The sequence below is a fragment of the Ursus arctos genome, unplaced genomic scaffold, assembly GCF_023065955.2.
Source record: "Ursus arctos isolate Adak ecotype North America unplaced genomic scaffold, UrsArc2.0 scaffold_16, whole genome shotgun sequence".
In the NCBI taxonomy this organism is placed as follows: Eukaryota; Metazoa; Chordata; class Mammalia; order Carnivora; family Ursidae; genus Ursus; species Ursus arctos.
In genome coordinates this window covers 19,961,600-19,987,145 of record NW_026622830.1, presented here as the reverse complement: position 1 = coordinate 19,987,145, position 25,546 = coordinate 19,961,600, and positions in this window count along the sequence as shown.

Sequence of the window (25,546 nt, the reverse complement as noted above, 5' to 3'; positions counted from 1 at the left end):
CAAGCAGTTGGTGGAATTGTATTTGAGGTCAGGGTTGCTTGGGGCCAGGGTCATACTTTTCCTGCCCTGAATCTTACCATCATCAGGGTATCTTCTGTGCTCACGTGGGCCACCTGTCCAGAGCCTTCGCCTCGCGGTTTCTTGGCAGCTTCATTTGTAATGACCTTCGTTTACCCTTCTTCAACACCAAGGGCCACCATATTGCACACTTCACTGAATTCTAAATGAATGGTATTCCTGGAGTTCTGCAATATGTGGCCATGTTGACAGCTACCCAAGCCAAAGACCATAGTCCGGACCTACTTATGACATTTGAACTCTTGGCCTCCAAAATCTTAGGTTCTAAGAGTCCGCTCTCTGCTTTTTCCTCTTCCTTTCCCTCACTCTCATTGACTTGCTTTTTGGCCTTCTTCTGACCCCATTAGTATTTATATTCATATTTTTATCATCTCCCAGCTCTTCCTGGATCTACCCTCTTCTATGCCCAGTCTAGGCCTCATGGTCATATATTCCTCCATGACTTTCATCCTACAATCTCTGGCCAGTCCTGCTTGACCTTTAGTGTTCCTTGATGGACAAAACCACACAACTGTAGAGGTTGGGTTTATTATAAATTTATGATTTTCATACCTGTTTAATGCCCCTGGTATGAGTCTCCTTTGCTCAGCTGTAGTTTGGGAATTTTTCTTTTCTCTACAGTAGCTACTCCTAACCTCATGATTGCCTCTTGAACTCCAGGCTGCTCTTTTCTGGGAAGGGTCCCAGCCACCTACATTCAGAAGACGCCAGTTCTGGGCTGAGGCCAGTAGAATATCCCAGGACCAGTTGGAAATGTAGGAGTGAGGGGACAGGCTAAAGCACAAAGACTTGGGGTGTCTTCATAGAGGTGATGATGGGGCATGATTTACCCAGGAGAAACACCAGAGATGCAGACAAGGTGACTGAGCCCAGAAATTGGCATTTTCTATGAGTGCATGTGAAATGCTCCCCTTTCTTGAGGTTTTCCGATTTCCTAAGAGTTCTGGGCAGAGTGGCTTCACAAGGGTTAACATACCCCTACTCGCTCTCCATCCTGTGGCCCTGCCATTAATTACTCTGGTGGCTGCAGATATTACACAGAGCCAGGTCCTTGTTCCAGCTCCAGAGTGGGTTTATTGCCAACCACACATTATAAAGGACTAATTGTGAGCCCCTTGCACCTGCTGGTCCCCCTTGTGGCTGGGACTCTGGGAGGGGGGAGGGGTTATTAATGAGCTTGTTGCTCATTACGACAAAACAACGGGGAAGTTGGCACAGGGGCCGGAGGTCTAGGTGTGGTGTCAGAGAAGGCTGGTTGGCATTTCTGGAACCATGACTTTACAGTCTTATCACCTGCCTCCTTCCCTGCTCCTGCTGTTGACATCCAGTGATAAGAGGGCTGTCATCTTGAGGGACATGTGCCATCCTTGTGAGCCCATGGCTGTGGGGAGCCACCTGGATAGAGCAGTCGCTGAGCCAGCACACAGTCCCAGCTGGGATGGTGTAGGTCACTGGGTATGCTGGGACCTCAGCCCCAGGGTAGAAGGGACAGACCTGGCTGGGCTCTAGGTTATCTGGGCTTGATAGATACAGCTCAGAGATGGCATGAAGCCAGCAGGAGGCCACCAGAATGACAGCACTCTGCACCTTGAAGGGTTCTAGGTAGTATCCTGCTTCTGGCAGGTGGGCACTGTGAGGTGCCCAGAGTGCAGAATTTAGGGAGACCCCATTTTTAGGCTGTGCTTGGCTGTCTCCTTACCTTTGTGCCCTGAGTGCCTCATCCTTATCAAGGCCCATCATAGGTGGGTGGCTGTACCAGAAGGGCCAGATGGTGACTCCTCCTCCTTTGGGTCCTAGGGGCCAGTCTGTGACCAATACTCATGACTCGGATTCCCCTGTACTCCTGGATGTTCTGGGTCTGTGAACACAAAGCTGTATTTCAGATGATGGGGTACTCAAAGGAGAGGCATCTCTTTCCATCCCTGCTCAATATTTTGGAATGTGAAGCCAAGCAGGTTTGTTGATTGCCAAATGGGGCTCTGGTAAGATGCCTTTGCTCAGGACAGATGGGCAGATACGGAATGTGAGGGAGAAATCAGGATCTTTAATAGGAATTTGGCTATGGAAGATAAACTTTCAGATCAGAAAGGGTAAAGTTAACATCGATGAGGCAGCTCCCAAGGGTAGAAATTATGGCTCGCTTGAAAATGGTTGAAATACTCTCAGTAAGACAAGTGATCACTGAGAAATTGCAGACCCTTGAATCAAAGAAGCTAATCTTCGGAAATCCTAGAGAAGGAACAAGGTATCTGAAGCCTGGAGACTGGCAAAAAAACCCAAAACCAAAACCAAAACACCTTTCAATTTTTCTAAAGGGGAAGAGAATGGAGCAGTCCTGGGTAGGAATCTCACATGGTTTGTTAAAGGAATGATTTGCAGGCATCCTGGAGATCACCAGGAACCAATCCTGACTCACCAGGAGTAAGTTATATGAGGATAATCTCATTTCTTTGACAGTATCTCTAGGCTCTGAGAGTAGGATAGTGACAGATCTGTTAGGAATTGCAGAAACAGACAAATAGAAGTGGCTTACACAGCTAAGGAATTTACTTTTCTTGTGCACTAAGAAGTCGGGAGGCAGGTGGTTTCTAACATTGGTTTTAGAGACTCAGGCCTTTTAGAGCTGAGGTGAATTTGTGATTGACTTGGCTTTTCCCTCATGGTTGCAAGATGGCTGTGGCATCATATCAGTATTCCAGACAGGAAGGGCTCAAAGCATGTGAGTCTGTCTCCTCTTTTAAGTGGCTTTCCTGGAAGGTTTGCTCAGTCATTTGTGCCTTGATCTCGTTGGCCAGAATATGTCACATGGCTGTTGCTATTTGCAAGAGAGAACTAGGGAATGTAGCCAGTACATTGGCCCACTGCCTCCCGGACAAAGTCAGCAAGAATGGGTGTTGGGTGGTAAACTAGTAATTTCTAGTACTGTCTGTCCCATGGAGTAGATTGCCGATCTGGGTTTCAGCAGAACTTATAAAAGAATCTTCGAATATTCCTAGGGAGAAGACTGAGAACATGGACTGGATTTTAGAGGATCCCAGTAGATGAGTAACTAGCTTACTTATTAAGAGCAGATGGAGGGGTTGATAACATTTTGCAGGGAGGTCTTTATTGGAGTGCCTAAGGGCTCTGTCTCAGCCTTGATCCTATTTACCAGTTTTAATGTATGATCTGGATGAAGAGATAGAGAATCCACTGATGTGATTCGTGATGAAATAAAGGGAGAAGAGAAAAAGGGTGAAGAGGCTGGGTCAAAGAAACAGGAAGTAAAAAGATCTTGGCCACCCGTGTGCATCCGCAGAGGAGTAATGGAGCCTCCTGCCCCGGGATGCAAAGGCAATGCCTCGAGTGCAGGATGGGGGAGATCTGGCTTAGCAGACACGTCTATAGGGTCTTTTAGGGGCTTTCAAGTGACTCTTGACTTCATGTAGATAAGCAGGGTGATGTAGACCCCCCAAACCAACTCACCCTCAGGCAATGTTAATAGAAACATCACAAAAGCCGAGAGCCAGGGTGGAGAAGGAGAACTCAGTGGGACAGTGTCACACCCAGAGCTGCCAGGTGAAACGTCAGCCTCTTCACTTCCCTCCAAAATCTTTGAAGGTCTGGGGAAGGATGTTTCGTTTCTCATTTTATGAAGAAAGGAGGCCTGGGGAGATTAGAACCATCAGTCTATTAAACAAAACAAAACAAAACAAACAAACAAAAACCCTGGAGGACTTTAAGTTATCCCAGGGGCTGGAATAAAATCCTCGTAGAATGGTGAACTCCCTGTCGCTAGAAGCATTCAAGCCGGGGAAGGAGGTTAGAGAGGCGATTTAAACATTGAGTGGAGAGATGGACTAGTAGCATAACATAATCCTGTTCAGTTCACGAAGCTCTTCGATCTTCCGAATTTCCTGATGACCCCTGGTGCCACCTGGATGAGGGGAGGTGCTGGCCATGGAGGTAGACTAGCTGCTGGCCTAAGACTCTCAAGAGGTTGATGAAGCATTGATTCAGGCCCCCAGGGTGAAATAAATGTGCTGATTCCAAGCAGCCTGTAGGTTTGGCCCCAGAAGACTGAAGTGAGTCAGAATTGAACATTAGCTAACCCAGGTGTGGGGATGAGGGGTCAGCAGACTATCCTTGACCTTGAGCCTTCCTGGGCCCTGGGAAGAACTGGATCAGGCTTGCCGAGGACCAGCTTTATCCCTCTGCCTCCTTATGGGTCAACCAGCTGTGGCTGAGCTGGAGGGGCTTACAGCTCGGTGACGGAGAGGACCAAAAATTAAACAGGTGTTTGTAGGCAGAGGGCCTTGATAGACAGTTGTGTTGGGTGCAAGAAAGCCCATTGTCACCACCCATGGGGCAGGGCATCAGCGTACCTCTCCCTGAAGTTGAGCCCTACAGGGGCAGTGCTTTAGATGGATAAGGTCACAGGGTGGGTTTTCCAGGTTGGGGAACAGCATGTGCAAAGGCCCAGTTGTGCAACACCTTGATGTGTTCTGGCCATAGCGTGCTTTTCTGGGTGGCTGGAAGGGGGAGGTTCATGGTGAGGGGTGATACTCAGCAGATTTGGGACTGACGTTGATGCCATGCTAAGGCGTTTGTACTTCACTCTGTCAGCACTAGGGAGCCACCTGGGCTTTAAAAATAGGACAGGAATGTGATCAGGTATCTCTTCTAAAGTTCACCCGCTGGGGTTCTGGGGTTCGTGACTGGACAGAGCTGAGGCAGGGGCTAGGCGACCAGTTGGACCCAAGGTGCCTGCATGGGGCTTCTTCTTTCTTTGCTGTTGTCCCCAGACTGGGTGATTCATGGAAAGATATTTGCTTCCCTACCTTTTCCTCCTTTTTTTAGGGCCCACTGTCTGGGGGGAGGTGCACTGTGCCTGCTTCGTGATCCTATGTGCGGTTCCCCTGAGAGAACTCCAGGGGGCAGGTTGACAGCTGAGGACAGGGGAGAGAAATCACGATATGCTGCACGTCGGCCGTATGTCAGGCGCTTGGCACAAGTCATTGGCAGGTGCGCTTCTTGATGTGGGAAACGAAGCCCAGAGAAGTGACAAAACTCGGGTAAGGCCTCCCAGCTTGTCTGTGGCAGAGCTGGGATTCGAACCCGCATGGGTGCACTCTCAGTGCTCAGGGAGTCCCTCTGCTTCCTCCTGCGGAGCTGCTGGGGAGAGCAGGCCGGTACATCTGGGGCTGGCCGACTGCGTGTCTGGAGGGCCCGGCCCACCCTTCAGCGAAGGCAGACGGCGTGTCAGCTTGCTGGCGGCTCCCCTGTCCTGTCTTCGGCCTGTCTCTTGCTCAGATTAATTGCTGCCTGCCCGCGGTGCGATGTTTCCCCGCTCCGGCAAGCGCGGAGGGGCGGGAGCCGCACAGCCGCACTGATTGGGGGCCTGTGCTGGCACATCTGGCAGCCAGCACAGCGCCCTCATTGGAAAGCCATCCATCAGCCGGCAGCAGCCCGACTGCCGAGCTGGCACCTCTGGGCCGCCTCAGGCGTGACGGGCCTTCCGCGTGGGGCCCCTGGGCTGGGCCTGTGTGTGTCTGCCTCTCAGAAGGCTTTCAGGGGCTAGTGGGAGCCTCGTCTGACTGAGCCCTTCACTCTTGGGGGGTCTTTGGGAAGACCCTAGGTTGGGGTTGAGGCACCTCTTGAACAGAGCCTCTGTTTTCCTTCTGTCAGCTCCCAGGAGGAGGAAAGACCCCCCCCCCCCCCTATACAACCCTCCTCAGCATCCTCCAGTGGTTCCAGAGATGGGAGTGTCCCCACATAAGCCCGGGACGATGAGGCTGGGAGGACCAGGCAGGGCCCGCTGGACCAGTGTGTGAATTTGCATGCAAGAGGAGGCATGAGGGGGCCTGCTCCGGGGCCTACCGTCCCCAAGACCTGGATGTTATTAACTTGAATTCCCCGTGGTTCCTAAACGTGCCCATGTGTCAGAGTCACCTATGAGACCTGTTAAAACACAGATTGCTGGCCACCAAGCCCTCCCCCCCAAGCCCCCAGAATCTCTGATTCACTAGGTCTAGGGTGGGATCTGAAATCTTCACTTGTAACATGTTCCCTGGTGATGTCAATGCTACTGGCCAGGGTCTACACTCTGAGAACCACTGGTTTAGAGAAAGGCTAGTGCCCTGCTTCAGTTGCCAGGGATTGGCAGAAATCCAAGCTCTTCTGGTTTCTTTGGGCTGTTGGTTTCTGCTTAATTTCCTGATTGCCTCCCCAGCCTGCCTGGGTGGCCCTAGCCCTGAAATCAGGGACATAGCTCTGTCCCTTAGGGTGACGGACAGGAACTCTTTAAGGTGTGGCCGGCAGACTGTGCGGTGGTTGGAGCAGCTGGAGCGGGTTTCTACCAGATCAGTACAGCTGCAATTCCGTTCAGATGCTCGCTGTTCTGTCTCTTGGCCACAGGTCATTTGGGGGATGACCTGAGGTGGATGATGACCTGGCTTACAGAGGGTGCAGAGTCAAGCTAATGTCCCCGTCCATCTCCGACTCCTCGGTGGAGACAGGTTTGACTGCAGTTGAGCCCCCAGAAGAAGCTGTACTTTGGGCAGAGTCTTGGGAATGAGGATAAAAGAGACTCTGTCTCCCAGGTCCTTCACCCTATGTGTCACAGAGGTAGAGCTGTCTTCCCCTGGGTTCTGCTCCTTTCGCCTTTTCTCAGTGCCAGGAGCTGGCCTTGTGGTGGGTCCCAGCTGGTTGACCTTCATAAAGACCCCCGGCTGCTCACACCACTTTCTTCAGGCAAAATCCTCAACTTCACCTTTCTCTTTCATCCTGCCTCCTGGTGGTTTTCATCCCTCCGTCCAGAGCTGTCTGCCAGCTACCAGGGTGTCCTGCAATGGCAAAAGAGTCCCCAAATTTTGCAGGGCTCTGACAGGAAGGGAAGAGTCTCAGATTCCTACCTCCTGGGGCTCACACTGCAGGATGGGTAGTGTGGCTGGAAGTCTCAAGCTGAGTCTCAGTGATTTGAATTGTCATCGCTACGAGAGAATGTTCTACCCCTGTTCTATCCCTTTTCCTGCCTGTTGCCCTCTGTGAGCCTGTTTCCAATACCACGCACAGGCACGTGTTCAGGTCTAGCTTTTGTCCTTTCGAGTTTCCAGGGGAATCATTTATTCTTTGTCCTAATAAGTAGGACCCTGCAATTAGGGAAATAACCCTGATTCCTTCCAGAGCAAACATAAGAAGTTGTTTCATGGGGCACCTGGGTGGCTCAGTTGGTTAAGGATCCAACTCTGGATTTCAGCTCAGGTCGTAATCTCAGGGTCTTGAGATCGAGCCCCCCGTCGGGCTCCACACTGCTTGAGATTCTCTCTCTCCCTTTCCCCGCCCCGCTCTCTCTCTGTCTCTCTAAAATAAATAAATAAGTAAATAAATAAAATAAAAAGGTGCTTCGGTAGAAAGGACAAGGTTGTATTTTTTCCTGAGCTATTCCTCACATGAGATAAGTCATATTAACTTCCTGTTGCAACTCATGCTTGCTTACCAGGGCTGCAGCCATAGTGGACTCCCCCCTCCCCTCCTAATCATTGCAATTTTCTGGGTGTCCTGGCCAACAGGGTGCCAGCCTTGGACTCTGTTTCTTGGCTCTTCCTAGGGTGGGGGATGCCAGAGGCAGGGCAGCTGTAATGGAAAGGTCAGACAGTTGGTATAGACTGCATCAGATGGGGCCTCAACTTCAGCAAAGAGTATTTTTTATTTTAACAAGGATGATTTCTTCGAAAATAATTTAATTCTTATTTAAGACATGGGTGATTGAATCCATCATTTTTACTTTCTGTAACCCTCTAAAGAGGTAACATCAATCCATAAGGCATGGAGTAGAAGGAGGTCACATTCAATAGTAGGGAAGTTAATCCCCTACTTTTGGGATGGGAGATAGAAGATTGGGCTTTTGAATATTGTCCTGAGTAAATGTCTCCAACATGCCCCAGGCTTGCCCTTCCTGCAGCCTCAGGAGACAGTAGGCTCACCCACCTTTTCTGTGAACCTTGCCAGTTTCTCTCTGCACCAATGCATAATGTCAAACGAGGGGCCCCCACCAAGGCGCCTGCTGCTTGCTGCCAGGCACTCTTGATGACTTCAGCTAATTTTTGAGTCTAGAAACATTGTTGACAATGTGATTTCTGAAACGTGAAAGGCGTTATCTCGTCGTGCCATCTGCAGCATGTCTGTCTGAGCTGGGGCTTCCGCTGCCACTCTGCCCCCTCGAAGCAACTCTCACTGCTCCGTCATCATCTCCCACAGCTAATTGCTCCAAACTGACAAGGAGCCTTTTTTCATTTAGAGATACAGGGAAATGGAACTTTCTTGCTGATGTTTCCAAGTCAAGCATGCCTTTTGGAATTGTAATTTCATCTCTTGGATGGGGAAGGGTGGAGGGAGTCTGGTTTCAGCACTGGGTCAGGGACAGCTCCTGGGGGGCGAAAGGAACCAGGAGTCCTTATGACCAGGATGGAAGGCCCTCCTGTGTTTCTGTTACAGAGAGTCTGGCATTAAATAGAATGAACTGCCTTGGGAGGTAGTGAATTCTCTGTCAATAGAGGTAAGCAAGGAGATGAATTGCTGTGTCACAAATCACTTCAGCACTTCACTGACTTGAAACAATAATAATCACTTATTTTTTCGCATAGCTTTTTTGGTCGTTAATTCAGATGTGGCATAGTAGGGATACCTTGTCTCTGCTCCATGATGCCTGAGACCTCAGCCTGAGGTCTTGTAGATGAGGGGGCTGGAATCATCGGAAGTTCAACTGGGGCTAAAGATCCACTTCCAAGGTGGTTCATTCGTGTGGCTGGCAAGTTGGTTCTGGCTGTTGGCAGGATGCTGCAGTTCCTCACCACATGGACCTCTCCAGAGGGCTGCCTGAGTCCTCCTGGTTGATGGCTGGTCTTCTCAGAGTGAGTAATCCAAAGCAGAAGCTACAATGTCTTTTATGACTTATTCTTGGAAGTCATACATGGTTGTTTTTGTAGTCTTCTCTTGGTCACAGAGATCAGCTTGATTCAATGTGGGAGGCGAATACACAACGGTGCCCATATCAAGAGGCAAGGATCCTTAGGGGCGGACCTTGGAGTTTGGCTATTATGCTAGATGCTCAGATAGCAAAGCAATTTAGCCACATTCTGTTAGTTGAAAGAGGGAAGACAAGTTCTGAGCCTGATAATATTCAGTGGCAGGAAGCTGGCAAGGGCATTAAGCCCGTCACCTTGGGTTTCTATGAAACGCGTTCTCTTCTCTTGTTGTCACTCCCCCTTGTGGTCCCCTCCATGTCATCTTCTCTGTGCTTCCACAACTTTGCTTCCAGCATCAACCTTTCCTTGAGCTTCAGACTTATATTTCTAACTCACTCCAACTACTCTGGCCTTCTTTCAGCTTCTCAAATACATCACTGTCTTTTGTACTTCAGGGACCTCTATGCATGCTGTTCCCTCTGCCAGGAATACTATTCCTATGCTGTCATCTTCATCCCATCACTGGCTAACTCATGTTCATCATTGGCATCCCAGCCCAAATGCCACTTCTTGAGCAGGTTGTGCTTCAGCCATTTCTCCTGCAGCAAATTGTATTTTCCAGAGATGGCCACAATAGTTCATAGCTCCCATCCCACATGCTCTTCTTACGGTATGATGTTGACACTACTCTGTCAAGCAGTGGGTTTGTTTCCTCATCTAGAACTTGAGAGGACCTTTGTTACTGCCTTGAGAAAGTGGCAGAAATGATGCTGTGTGACTTTCAAGGTTAAGTCCTAAAAGGCAGCATCTCTTTCTCTCTCTCTGTCTCTCTCTACCCCTCTCTCCACTAACTAGCCCATGCAGAAGCTACTTGGAAAGCTGACTCTGCCTATCAGACAAGGAGCAAATGAGCCTTTAGGTGATTTCCACCCCCTTCATTTAGCAAAGATAAATTACTTTCAGTGTGCCCTTTGGGATTCCTGACTTACAGAAGTTGTGAGAAATAATAAATGATTATGGTTGTTTTATGCCACCAAATTTTAGGATTGTTATGTAACTGCAGTAACAGATCTATCCCCAGACTCCATTAGGTTTCCTTGTAATGTGCTATTGTGACTTCTGGTATTTTTCCTTCATAATGTTCTTCAAGAGTTTGTAGTTATATATTTACACGTTCAATTAATTTCTGTCTGCTCTTTTAGACTGTAAAATTTATGAAGACAAGCACTACACCCATTTTGCTCACCAGCACCTTACCAGAGCCTGGCATAAACCATGTACTCAATAAATGTGTTAAATGGATAAATTAATGAATGATCTTTACCCCCCTAATGCCCCACATCTACTCCAAACTCTTCACATACAAGTGCAAGTCATTCTCTTCTGACTTAGTCCTCCTCTTTCGTCTTGGCAAAGGCACCATGGCCTCTTCACGTACTCAGACCACAAACTTGGAAATCATCTTAGTCTTTTCTCAGCCTCCTTTCCATAAAAGACTCCAGGTCTGTCCATTCTAGCTCTTGGTGCTTTCTCATTCCACCTCCTTTGCCCCCGCTTGGTCCAGCCCCTCATCATTTCTTCCTCGCGTCATATCAGTAGGCTCCTGATGGCTTCAGTTCCCTCCCACACATCATCCAGACTGGCAAGTTGACCTTTCCTCAATGCACATCTGAGCCTGTTATACTTTGGATGAAAAGTGTTCACTGGCTCCACATTGTCTTTATAATAAAGTTCAAAGTCCTCACTCAGTAGTCTCCCCAAATTATTTGTGGAGTTGGGTGGGATATAAGTTAAATACAACGAAGCTCCTTGCTATGTCCTGCAGTTCCTCGGGGATCTGTCCTGCACTTACCCACTCTCCTTCATCTCTCACTCCCCCCCCCCCCCCCCCCCCCCGCAGTGTGCTCTAAACAGATCACGCTCTTTGGGCTTGTCCCAAATCTCCTGTATTAATTTGGTTGCAAGTGACAGAAATCCTACTGGAGCTAATTTAGGTACTCAGAAGAGTTCATTGACCTAAGGAATGGGTGCAGGGAGGGTGGGGGCAAGAATTCCCAAACAACCAGACCAAGAAGGACTCAAGAAACACCTTCACCTCTCCACCTATTCCAGCAGGTCAGCTTGACCCTCCCTTGCTACCGAAGGGCTTTCGCTATGTTGTTGCTGCTAACAAGCCGCCTTAACCTTAGTGGCATAAAACATCAACAATCCTTTATTATTACCATCTCTCATGGTTCTCAGGGTTAACTTGGCACAGCTGGTTGGTTCATGCTCGGGTTCTTGTAAATGGTCACAGTTTTTTGTTGGCTGTGCCTTCTACTTGGAGCACCTTTTCTTGCTCCTTTCCATCTTGGTCACTCTTCTTTGTCTTTCTTCTCTCATCTTAGGAAACACCTCCTCCAGGAAGTCTTCTCTTTCTTGATCCCCCCTCCCCACCAAAGCTGGAATAGGTGTTTCTTGCTGTGACTCTCAAAGACCTCTGTACTTCCCTTACTTCTGCTAATTACACGAATTCATAATTTCACTTCTTTTAAAAAATCTATCTCCCCTCCCCAGCTGGGAGCTTCTATAGGGAAAAACTTGTATTCCTCATGCCTAGCTCAGGATCTGGCACTTAGTAGGTGCTTGATGATTGCTTGTGGGATGAGTGAATTCCGCAGAGCACAGAGGAGGCTGCCCTCAAAATGAACTGCCCTGTCCTCTGGTGTGAGCAGATGGCCCAGCTGCGATGTGCTGGGGCAGAGGGAGGCCAGCTTCCCCCACAGCTGCCCAGCGGTGGGGCATCTGCAGGCTGTTTTGGAAGTCCTATGCTGGCCTGACAGATGGAGGAGGGCTGAAGGCCCCCATGTCTACAGGCCCCACAGTCCTTTTGAGACTCACTATTCTTGAGGGGCCACAGGAGGCCGTGAAAACACCCGGGAGAGGAGATGGTTCAGGGGGGAGCGTCCATGTCAGATGTTGAGCTTCATGCAGTCTTGGCCTGAGGTCCCTGACATCTGCTTGTGGGAGGGCTTGAGGTCAGGGGGCCCTGGGCGATGGCACCGAGAGTAGGCTTGATTGATTAAATGAAGCCGTCCAAACCAGAGATTTAGAGGCCAGACCAAAGAACAGCTCAAGCTGCCATTTACTGAGTCCTTACTATGTGCCAAGCAGTATGCTAAGCTCTGTGCTTGTATGGTAACTGCTTTTAATCCAATGAGGCAGGAACTCCTATTATCTATCTCCACACTGTCCTCCTCCACTGCATTATCACGAGGCCACAGTACCGTGGGAAAGCCGTGTATCTGGGGTCTGAATGCCTGGGTTTAAACTGTAGGGCTGTCTCTGCCTGGCGGTTTGGCTTTGGTCTACAGTTTTGTTGTTTGTGCAGCCTGTATTTCTCTCTAGATACTTGGCTTGTAGATGGCCACCTCTCACTATGTCCTTTCACAACAGAGAGAGTTCTGGTCTCTTCCTCTTCTTACGAGGATGTTAATCACATCACGGAGTCTCCACCCTCATAACTTCATTTTTAAAAAAAATTTTTTTAAATAATTTTTATTTTGTTATTAGTCACCATACAGTACATCCCCAGTTTTTGATGCAATGTTCCATGATTCATTATTTGCGTGTAACACCCAGTGCACCATGCAATACGTGCCCTCCCCACCACCCATCACCAGCCTATCCCATTCCCCCACCCCCCTCCCCTCTGAAGCCCTCAGTTTGTTTCTCAGAGTCCATAGTCTCTCATGCTTCATTCCCCCTTCTGATTACCCCCCCTTTCTTTATCCCTTTCTTCTCCTACCAATCTTCCTAGTTCTTATGTTCCATAGATGAGAGAAACCATGACTTCATTTAAACCCAGTTACCTCCGAAAGGCCCGACTTTCAAATACCGTCATGCGGAGGGTTAGGGCTTCAGTCTATGAATTTTTTTGGGGGGGACACAAACATTCAGTGCATAACACCCATGCTCATTATGATGAATATTACTTTGGAGTTTATAGATTCATTCCTCAATTCATGTAATTTATATTGATTACCTGCCATGTGGTAGTACTATACTGATTGTTCCATTGCATATCCAGTAAGTTAAGCAATGGGTGAGGCAAAGAGTCCAGATGAGACAGGAAGGTAGGGAGTCAGGAAGCCAGCCAGAGTAGACAGCAAGTTCTTGGCATTCCTTTATATGGTAGCTGGAACTCAAGATGGCCCCCAATGATTGTTGTTTCTTCATATTCATATTCTGGTACTGACGCAGTATAAGTATACTGCATAGGGCTTATTTGTGTCATCAGTAATATAATGTGAACATGATAGTGTGGCTTCTGAGGTTGAAAGAGAAGACATGGCTTCCATCTTGCTTTCTTTTGGATCACTGACTGCCATGTTATGAGGACACTGAAGCGGTCCTGTGGGGAAGTCTAAGTGGTGTGGAGCTAAGGCATCCCGCCACAACCCAGCACACATGTGGAAACCAAGTGAGTGAGACATCTTGGAATCCGGCCCTCCAGACTCAAAATTTTCAATCTCCATTTGCAGGTGAAGGGGAAGCCCAGTTGCAGCCCCTGGCCTCACTTGGAAGACTCTCTTTCCCCCTGCCATGCATGAAGAATGTTCAGTTCCCATTCTTCTGTGGAAATTAAGCTCCTTATCCTCACTACCTGGTCCTAGCTCAGTGCCTGGTGAAACTTCAGCCTTGACCTCCCCTCAGACTTGTGGAATTTCACTTCGTTCCCCATGTAAGGAGATTGGAATATTATTTCTCAGCATGCTTATGCATATATTTTTAACGCTTTAAAACAGTTTATGTGCCATTTACATGAGTTTGGAAAAGAAGAGTAGGCCATTCTGTGACCTGGACAGCAGTCCATTGTACTTCATTTGCACTATCTCATTTCACCCTCATAACAACCCTGTGAAGGTACTATTATTATCTATTATTATCTTCACTTTTCAAATGAGAAATTGAGACTTGAATAGGTGAAGTGACCTATCCAAAGTCATTCACCATGTAAGCAGTAATAGATCTACGATTCAAATCCAGGCAGTATAACCCCAGAGCTCATGCCTTTAACCATTGTCATATACTACAGGACTCCTCAGTGACTTTAATACATTGATGGGCATTGTAAATCTCCAAGAGTGGTTGTGCAGATTGTCCCAAATTGATTTTATCCTATTTTTCTTAAGCTTCTTTCGTAACTATGGCTCCGAAGACAAACTTCGGGAAATGTTCTTGCAGAGACTGAGCAGGATAAAGGTGAGGAGATATCACTGAAGTGCGTAGTGTAATATTCAGCTTTTGATAGGCAAGGCTGTGGTAACAAAGAGCTCCTCAAAAATCAGTGCCTTATCAAGCAGTAAAAATTTATTTCTCTCTTATGCTCTGTCTTAGCACCTGCAGTTTAGAGCTGCAACTCTGCTCGGTATGACTTTCACCTTGGGACTCCTGTAGATAGAGTCGTCCCAATCTAGGACAGGAGAGTCTCATGACAGAAGGGAAGTTCAAGAGCTCAATCAGGTGGAAACTTGCAACACATTTTAACTTCTGCATGGACATAGCATAGTTCACATCGCTCACTTGTCACTGGCCAAAGCATGTCAGATGACCAAGCCCAAAGTCATGAGATAAAAATGTATGCTGTCTTTACAGGCAGTGAAGAACGAAATAACTCCACCGGTAATACAATCTATCGTGGAGGATGGAGCCATCGAGAGTGTGCACGCAGGCATTGGTGGTGGTAGGGGAGGGGAATTCGGAAGCTGTACTGTAAAGGTTTTAGGGGAAGTATGGGGGGTATGAAGGTGGAAGATAATGGAGGGCATGTGAGCTGCTGCTGCTGGTTGCACACAGCCTCATGAGCCAGTGGTAGAGTCCATCCAGCCTAGGACATCATGATGGAAGCACCACATGAAGTATGGTGGGGGGTACCTGGATGTCCTCTTTGCTGTAAGCTTCGCATGTTGGAAATGTATTGCTGGCTTGTTCATTCCTGTATGCTTTACACCTTCAGAGAGCTCTCTCCACAAACTTTGAAAAAATCTATTTATGTGTCTTCATTTACTTTCCTTCCCCTTTTCAGTTGCTCCCTAATCAGCAGCTGATGATGCCCACCCTATAACCTGAGTGTGATGTCATCTTTGGTATCATTCAAGATATAGCACTTAACAGTTGTTAAATAGGGGAGTTCATTTTTAGAACACTGCCTCCTTATCTTCTCCTGCTTTACAAAGGTGATTAAGATTTATTTTTACTTGGATGAAAACAGCCTTCATTGATTTCTGCCTTATAGAGAGATAGGAGGACACTCGCATAAGCCAGGGAGGAGTTTAACCCTTTTCTTGCTGCCACGGAGACTACATACTGCCTTCCAGGTTATGTTTAATGGGTAAACGAAGTCAAAATTTTCTTGCTGGCCATTTGCAACGACATGGCTGGAACTAGAGGGTATTATGCTGAGCAAAATAAGTCAATCAGAGAAAGACAATTATCATATGATCTCACTGATATGTGGAATTTAAGAAACAAAAACAGAGGATCATAGGGGAAGAGAGGAAAAAATAAAACAAGATGGAGCCAGAGAGGGGGACAAACCATAAGAGACTCTTAATCATAGGAAACAAACTGAGGGTTGCTGGAGGGGAGAGGGTGGAGGGACGGGGTAACTGGGTGATGGACATAAAGGAGGGCATGTGATGTAATGAGCACTGGGTATTATATAAGACTGATGAATCACAGACCTGTACCCTTGAAACCAGTGATACATTATATGTTAATTGAATTAAAATTTAAAAAATAAAGAGTCAGAAAATTAAAAAAAAAAATTCTTGCTTGGCACAAAAGCAGCGAACACTGAAGTCAGAGAATGTGACCCCTCTGTGCTCAGTGTGAGGCTATTTTGAGGATTCCAGTTCTTGGGAACTTTCTTCCAGGATAACTACCATGGGGGTGAGTGTGGCTTGTACAACCCAACTGTGGCCTTCTGTTCTCTCAGGCTGGGATCTGTACTTCTTGCCTCTCCCTCACCCTTCACACCCTGTGCCCCCAAACTCTGTATCCTTGTCTTGCAAGAGACACTCCCACTTTTTTAGGTACTTGTTACAGCAGCGTCCCACTTCCAGGCACCAAGAACTGTACTAGTTTCCTATAGTTGTTTTAACCAATTACCACACACTTAGTTGCTGAAAACAGTCCGGATTTATTACGTTACAGTTCTGGAAGTCAGGAGTCTGCCCTGGGTCTTAACGGTAAGAGCAAGGTGTTGGCGGAGCTGCATTCCTCCCGGAGGTTCTAGAGGAGAGCCCATTTCCGTGTCTTCCAGCGGCTGCCCACATGCCTGGACTCTTGGCCGCCTTCCATCTTTAAAGCCAACAATGGATGATCGGTCAAGTATTTCTCATGTCATCTCTCTGTTTCCAACTCTCCGGCCTCCCTCTTCCCCATTTAAGAAATCCTTGTGATTCCACTGAGCCCACCTAGAGAATCCAGGATGATCTCCTTATCTTAAAGTCAGCTGGTTAGCAAATTCAATTCCATCTACAACCTTAATTCCCTCTTGGCACGGAAAAAACATCTTTACAGGTTCCGAGGATTAGGACTTGGACATTTTTTGGAAGCCTATTATTCTGCCTACCATAACACCTAATCTTTTGCTTTTGTCAAATGTGCCAATGGAGATGACTTGTTAGCTTCGGAAGCCCTAGGAGTCAGGGGCAAAAGAGGAAGGCAGAGTGTCTAATATAAACAATTTCCAATTTTTCCTATGATATTATTATTCTAAAGAGTTCTTTGGTGACTGTCACCATATGAATCTTCTTTGGCTACATTCTCCCTATGGTTTCCAGACTCCTGTTTGGCTGCTGGCTGATGCTTCCATGTCTTAGCCCTTACTCTGACCCCGTGTGTCTTGGCTGTAGAGAATAAGAGAAGCTTGATGTATGAGTCAGGGTTCTTCAGAGAAATAGAACCAATGGGTATATATGGAAACTGATGACAAGGATTGGCTGATGTGACCATGGAGGCCAAGAAGTCTCATATTCTGCCATCCGTAAGCTGAACCAGGAGCGCTGGAGGTGTAATTCAGTTCAAGTCCAAAGGCCAGAGAATTTGGGGCCGAGGGTGTAAGTCCTGGTCTAAGTCTGAAAGCCAGGGAACCAGGGTGCAGGTGTTTGAGGACAGGAGCAGACAGATGTCTCAGTTCAAGCGGAGAGAGCAGATTCACCTTCCCTCTCTCTGTTTGTTGCATTTGAGCCCTCAATGGATTGGATGATGCCCACCACCCGGGCAAGGCTGGTCGTCTTTACGCAGTCTGATACAAATGCTACTCTCTCCTGGAGCTGCCCTCACAGACATACCCAGAAATAACACCTCGTTACACCAGATATCTGGGCACCCCTCAGCACAGTCAAGCTGACACAGCCCATTAACCGTCGCACTTAGCAAAAGCTCAAGGGAGGAGATCATGCATGACTTTAGAAAACATGGGCAGAATTTGGGCATTTATTCTGAGATCCATGGCACATTATTGCTCCCCCCCATCATCCCATCCCCTTCAGGGAGAATGAAACATTTCTATATTTCTAGCTCTAGGTGCCGTAAAATTTCCATCACAGTTATTAAATGAGTAAGCGAATGAATGAATACATATGTTCTATGCATGTTTAATGCATGCATATAAATATACATATACATGTGAATATGACCTTTGGTTTCCACCTTCCCACACGTGGCATTTATTAACATAGGAGAAAAACTGGAGTTTGACAGAAGCCAAGTTATATTGCAAGCAAAGCAGTTAAAGCACGTTTCACCTTCTGGAAACATGCCATGCTGGCTTCATGAGGGACAGGCCAGTTCCTAGAGAAGCATTTAGCTGTTAAAAGAACCTGACATTAGATTTAAATTGACTGATGAAAAGCACCTGATTCGCTTACTGCCAAGCAGTCCTTGCTAACTTTTGGAAGGCCTAAATTTCTTCTTTTCAGCGTGGGGAGGGCTGTGTGTGCAGCTTGAGGACCATTAATAGGCAAATCAATGAATTAAAAAAGGATTGCTGGAAGTCCTAAACCCAGAAACATGAGATGCTTTTAAATTCTACACCCTTGATCACAATGGCCAGGAAGACAGTATAGTAACGTGAGTGATGCTTAATACCAAATACCAAGTGGAAAGCAAGGCAAAAAATGGACTTGTGTAAATGATTTTTTTATGTTTATGTAAAAATATGTCCAGGAAAAAATATGGAATTTCTGACCTCAAAACATGAATGGTGGTTGTGTTCAGATAGTGGGAACGTGGTCAATTTGTTTGCTAATAAAAAATAGGCACAGCTAAACTTCATTGAGCATTTAGCATGTTGCCTAGCATTTTTTCATGGATCATCTTACTCAACCTTCACAAAAGCCCCGTTAGGTAGGTGCTCAGTGGGGTGTGAGGCTGAGGTCCAGTGCTGTCCTTAAAGCCGTACAGATAATGTGTGAGCCAGAATAGGGTACATTACACTCTGGAAACAAAATCCCTAGTCTCGGTGGTTTTACAAAGTCAAAGCTCCTTTCTCACTCATGTCATGGTCTGGCCATATCGTGGTCTGATGTGGCTCAGACGGCCCTCCTTGGTGGTTCTACTTGAAGGGTGACTTAGGGACCGTGGCTGTTCCCATCTTGTAACTCTGCCCTTTCGCAGTTCTTTTTTTTTTTTTTTTTAATATTTCTTTTTTTTTTTTTTTTTTTAAGATTTTATGTATTTATTCGACAGAGATAGAGACAGCCAGCGAGAGAGGGAACACAAGCGGGGGGAGTGGGAGAGGAAGAAGCAGCCTCATAGCGGAGGAGCCTGATGTGGGGCTCGATCCCAGAACGCCGGGATCACGCCCTGAGCCGAAGGCAGACGCTCAACCGCTGTGCCACCCAGGCGCCCTCCTTTCGCAGTTCTTAAGTCCGGCCATGCACACCAGACAGAGAAGGTGTGGAGAAGTCACACCCTTGAGTGAAGGACAGGCTTGGACCCAAAGTGACATTTTACTTTTGCTCACATACCCTTTGGTAAGAACTTTGCCACATGCCGCCACCCTAAATGTGAGGGAGTCTGGCAAAAGTAATCTTTCCGTGTGTAGAGGGAGAGGAAAAAGCGTTGGGCTGTGGGGGGGGGTGGAGGGACACTTAGCACTGCTTCTGGTAGTATCCCCAGCAAGTGGCAGACCTTGAACTTGAACCAGGCATTCTGACTCCAGGGTCTGAAACAAGCCATGTGGGGACAGTGCTTGATCTCTGCTCCTCTGCTGAGTCCCCTTTAGAACTGCTGAATGGTTTTGTATCACAAGTAGACTTTAAAAATATAGAGAAAATGAGATAATAATTAAATTATGGGGCTTTCTATGGTAAAACACGTACAACATAAGATTGACCATTTTTGCTATTTTAAAGTTTACAGATCCAGTGGCGTTTAGTACATTCACAATGTTCTGCAATCATCACACTACATAGTTTCATTTCTGTCACTCAAAAAGGAAGCCCCATCTCCATTATCAGCCACTTCTTTGTTCCGCTCTCCTGCCCCTGGCAACCACTAGTCTGCTCTCTGTCTCTATGGATTCGCCTATTCTGGATATTTCCTATAAATAGAATCAAACAATATATGGACTTTTGTGTCTGCTTTTTTGGGCCAGAATAACGTTTTCAAGGTTCATCCATCCATGTTGTAGCATGTGTCAGAATTTCCTATTTTTATGGCTAAACAAGAGCCCATTGTATGGCGGTACACAGTTTGTGTATCTGTTCCTCAGTTGATGGACACTTGCGCCGTTTCACCTTCTGGCTCTTATGAATGGTGCACGTTTTTGTCCAACACCTATTTTGCATTTCCAGAATGACTAAGGCCATGGAGAATCTTTTCGGCTTGTTGGTTATTTGTCCGTCTTCTCTGCGCAAGTGTCTAGTCAAGTGTTTTGCTCTTTTTAATCAGGTTGTTGGTCTTTTCATTTTTGAGTTGTAAGAATTCTCCTAAGTTCTGGATACCAGACCCCTATCAGGCATGGTTTTCTCCTTCGTTACATGTTGTTTTGAAAATCCCTTTTCTGCTCTTTTCCTGCTCCATGCAAGCTGCCGTCAGGGCTGTCCACGTGCACTACCACGGGAGTGGAGAGGAGGGATCCTGTGAAGAAAACAAGGATCGGTTGCGTTAATATGTATTGGCAGGTCTATAGCCATGGCTTCCGATCAAGGGCCAGGAACTTGGAAGAGAAAAGAACGTTTTGAGTCCCCAAGAGCCAGAGTCTGAAGAACTTAGAACGTAGACTTTATGCTGTGAAATGAAGAGAAGGAAAGACTGGTGATGACACAGGTCATTCTTCTGCCTGAAGGGAGATCAAAGTCTCACCGGTGTCCAAGAAAGACGGGGTCTCAGTGGCAAGCCCAGGGGCTTCTAGATTGGCAGGTCTCTGAAAAGGTGCCCAACGTTGCACCTCATTGATTGAATTTTGGGAAACCTTGCCAGAATGATAGAATTTTTTTGTAGACAACTCAAATGAAATTTGGCGAATCCCAGCATAGATGAGACCCTTTCAGGCTTTCAGAGATATACCTTGAGAAGCAACGAGTTTCAGGAAGAAGCCCTGTGGCCAACACAGCCCCTTGGAGGTAGAGTGGGAGTGTGTGTATGTGTGGGGGGTCTGCATGGAGGACCTGAGGGCAGCATCATGTACTCTGCACATTGGCGCGAGGAGGGAAACCATCCCCAAATCCTGCCGTCTAGAGAGGGATTAGCAAAGCAAGGTCATTCCCAGTAGTGGTTCTCAGACTGGAGGCACATCAGAATCGCCAGGAGGGCTGGTTAGGACAGATGGCTGCGCCCCACCCCCAGGTCTTCTGGTTCACTAGGTCCATGGGGGAGCCTGAGAATCTGCATTTCTAGCAAGTTCCCAGGGAATGCTGAGGCTGATGGTCTGAGGACACACCTAGAGAATTACTGATTTATGGTGAATAAAGAATATAAGTACTGGCATTTATAAAACTTCTGTGAAATAAACATGCAGGGCATGTTGTCATGGTAAACAATTCAAAGTGCATAGAAATGAGTGTTCCTTCACTCCCTCCACCTGCCCCCACCCCGTCTACGTCATACTCGTCAGCGGCAGCCTCTGCTAACGGGTTCTTCTGTAGTATTCAAGTCATGTTCTACTTAGAAAGATGTATCTGTAAATACAAGTGGTTGTGTCATATATCAGTTTTACATAAATATAAGCTTCCTATACTCTGTTCCACAACTGGCTTTTTTCCTCACTCACATCTTCGAGATCTTCCTGAAAGATTAACATGTAGATTGACATTATGCTTTTTAACACAGCTTCGAGTTCTCACTTTCTTCTATTTTCCTAATCATTTGTAACAATGTCATATCTCTTCTGTAGCAGTAATCATAGAACATTGAAAATCGCAGCAGAAAGAATTGCCATGATAGCAATTTATTGAGGGACACTTTGTCAAGTGCCAATGCTATGTAAGTCTTTCTGTATTAGCTTATTTAATCTTTTTGGTAACTGTGGGATAGGAGTTACTCTTGTCCTTTACAGATGAGGAACTCTCACTTAGCTGGGTTAAGTAACTCAGCTCAATATTTTATATTCAGTGATAGAGGCAGGGTTTGATTGCAGATTTAACTTCCTTTCAAGACTGTTCTTGTAACTGTTACTCCTTAAAGCTTCTAAGTGTTTATAGGGGCCTATTCTTTATAAAACTTGGTAGAATTCACTGAGTCACGTTTAGTGATGAGAGTGACAAGAGCCTCATGTGGCAGGGTAAATGATGATAAACTAGTTTAATAACCACAGAGGACAGAGTTACAAGAAATGCCATGGGCCAAAGACTGGGTAAGTGCCCCAGGAGTGGACTGGATGATATCTGCTCCTTTCTCCAGCATTTGTGGTGAGTTCTGAGATTGGAACAGTTAGTGTCAGAGACCCCATGTTTCCTTTAAGTTGCTCCAGGACAAGATTCCTCAGTTTAGCTTAGTATAGTAAGAGCTAACTCAGTCTTTCTTATTCTGTGCCTCTTTTCTTTCTGTGGGAGATTTAGATTCCTCATTCTTTTTCTTGGCCCTGTGCTGGACCTTGTTATTAATCCCCGGCTATAATAGTTACGATACTTTGGGTTTGCAAATTAAACATAAGTGCAATTTTTAAAACTTGCTCTGCAAGTTAAAATGAAGAAAATCCAATTTATACTAGCCTAAATGACAAAGGAAATTAATTGGCTTATGTAACTGATTAGTCAAGCTTCAGGCATGGTTTGATCAGGGTGCTGACTATGTTTCTTTATGAGTTATCTGGGTTGGTTTTGTAAAGTGTCAGCTTGGCTAAATTGAATTGCACTTTCCAGAATTCCCTTTCCTGAATGTTTCTTATTAGAAGGCATCTTTGGGCAAGATTTAGAGGGTAGAAATGAAGCAACAGCCATTTCTGTTAGGGAGTGCCTGGGATATCCTACTTTAGAATTCCATGCTCTGTCCCTTGTCCTGAAGCTGTGTCAGGGTGGCTGGGCTCAGCCAGAGTTTCCAGCCTTGGTTACATGTCTCAGAACTATAAAACCTTCAGCCTGGGGTGAACATGGGTTACCACTCCAGGATCCCTCTCCCTTCTGGTGAATCTTCTTGGAGCCCTTACTGTGCTTTTCTTCTGAAAATAGGCAGAGCATCCAGTCGCCTCAAAGATGTTCTCATAATGCTGACCTCATTCTTAGGCTGGAGGATTCTTGGAAAAGCGGCTCACTTTTTCTAAGACATTTCTTCTTTTTTTTTAAGATTTTATTTATTTATTCGACAGAGATAGAGACAGCCAGCGAGAGAGAACACAAGCCGGGGGAGTGGGAGAGGAAGAAGCAGGCTCATAGCGGAGGAGCCTGATGTGGGGCTCGATCCCATAATGCCGGGATCACGCCCTGAGCCAAAGGCAGATGCTTAACCGCTGTGCCACCCAGGCGCCCCTTTCTAAGACATTTCTGCAATCCTAGGAGCACTGGGAGAAGCACCCTGTGTCAGGAGAGGAGAGGCCTTGTTACTTATCCCCCGCCCCCTCCCAAAAATGTCTCCTCCTACTCATTTGCATAATAAGAATTCTTCGCCATTGGTCCCCCACTGAAGTTCCTCTTCCCAGAGCCAAGAAGGCAGAGCGCCTTGCTGATTTACTTTGGCAGAGATGGTTACCAGCCGCTCTTGTGAAAGAATTATATTTCTGCCTTACCCAGCAACCCCTTGGACCCAAATTGACCGTGTGCGTCTTTATGAGATGATTTGTCGTTGCTCGCCCGGCGGACGCCCACGAAGCTGCCCTGGGATCTTGGTCACAGCCTAGAGCCCATTTCACATCTAAGTGAATATGTGGAGTGAGTTTTATTCAACAAATACAACTTCCTACTGGGTCCAGGTGTACCAGGGAGACACTGGGAGGAGGTGAGCTGGGAAGGATAGGTAGGATTCTGAGGGGGAATCTGGGCCTGGGAAGGGAGGGGCCATAAATCAATCATGGGGGTGAGACCAGAGAGGGCTGCAGTCCCATGGAAGATGATGAATGAATCTGGGGGTGGAGGCCTGAGCTCTGGCCCTGCCACTGTCTGGATGGCCTCGGTAGTGGGCACTGTTGTGCGCTGTCCCATGTTGAGCACAGAACAAATCCGGATTTGCAAGCCAGGGGAGGCTTTGTTCAGCTGATCGTTGAGAAGGCAAAAAATGGGAAGCTGGGAGAATGGTGTCTGGCCTGTCAAAGGCAAAATGGTGGAGAGAGGGCATCTGTGAGTCTTACCTAAGTCCTGTGGGGACAGGTGGATCTTTGCAGTAACCTGTTTCCTAGAAGGCCAAAGGGTGAGGAGATTTCTTAGCCTTCCTTGTTTTCCCAGATCAAGGATCAGATAAATTTCAGTCTTGTCACCAGATTTGCAGGGTCCCTTTCACCAACTCTGGGTGCTGCTGAGCACTTTGCCTCCGACCGCTCACACCTGAGACTGTCTTCAGAGGGTTGCCCATGGGCGTGGGCACAGCCCCACAGCCGGAAGTCCCATGTGCTGCACTGTGGCCCACGGCCCGTGAGGGAATGGGGTGTGAGTACTCCTCTGGGGTAATCAGGCCCTGGGGTCAGGCTGAGGCTGAGACTTCACCAGAAATTGTACCTCTGTTCTTCCCTCTTCCACATGCTTCCTCCACACCCTTATGGGGATGTTCTCGGAGCACCGACACTCAAATCCCTAGCTCAAGCCCTGCTCCTGGGAGAACCCAACCCAAGACAGCCTCAGTTTCTCATGAGTGCCTTGGGATAGACCACTGCTTTTAACCTTTTTGCTTTGACTGCAGATCCCTTTCTCTGCATGACGTGCTGGGTGAGGAGTCCCGAGGGCCTGAGGGGCAGAAGTGCTGCTGCTGAAGTGGGTGTGGGGTAGAAGCCCCGTGGCCCCTCTGCTACTTCCAGCATCTTCTCGACTTTGGGAGCAGCCCCTTGCCATCCCGTTGGGACTCCACGGACGCAGCGTCTGAGCCCAGGCTGCTTCCGATGGGGCTGCCGTGTCCTCGCTGGGGCCTTACCCCCTGTCAGGGCCCTTGTGGAAGGCAAGGCTGCTGGCCAATTCTACAGCCTTCTAGTCTGTGTTGAGATCCCCAAGTTTGCAGTGAAGTTCCCACAAACTGGGACCCCACAGACTTCCTGGTTATTGGTTTGCATGTGTGCCCATGGATTTAACTCCTGGTGACCCGAAGACAACCGTCTTTGGGGTGGAGCTGCGGGGTCTGGTTTCCCGGGTGAGCATCCCTGGGGGCAACCCAAACAGGTGTCAGAGGGTCCATTCGGCTGGCCTGAGTGAGCACATGCCTTACTCCTTCAAGACACTGGGTGTGGCAGAAACTGGAGGGAAGGTGCAGAGGCCAGATTAGTTTGGGCATCGAGTCAATCCACTTCCTTCTGTTAATGACAGTGGCAACAAGGTTGTTGATTCCTTTAACACTGATGGAGACCTTATGGGCCAGGCATTGTGCTAAAGGCCTCTACTCTTCCCGACCGCCCTGTGAAGTAGGTTCTATTCTTATTCCCATTTTGCAGATAAAGAGACTGAGGCTAAACCGTGTGTGCAAGGCCACACAGCTAGTGGGTTGGCGTCAGGTTCGAACCCAGGCAGTCTGACTTCCGACCCCCTCCCCCCGCCACGGAGCCGCGCACTGACGCCCCCCAGACGCGCTCGGGAGATGGCCTGCATGCACGCGTGTATGACAAGGGAGCAGCACACGCAGGAGGGGACTGTGCTCTGTCTGCTGCCTGTGGGCTCTGTGACTGCGGTCGGCCAAAGCGCTGGCCTGTTCCAGCTCACTTTTATGTTTTTATTTAGAAGCTTCAATACCAGAGCTGATGGCAGAAAATGTGCAGTAAAACGCAGGAGGCCGCTGGGTAATGGCCCCTGTAAAGTGTTAATTGCCTATTGAGACTGCAGACTTTGTCGATGGTGGGGATCTGAGCTATTGACAGTCCCTTATTTATTTCAGGCCCACAAAGCGGGCTCCTCCTCCAAACA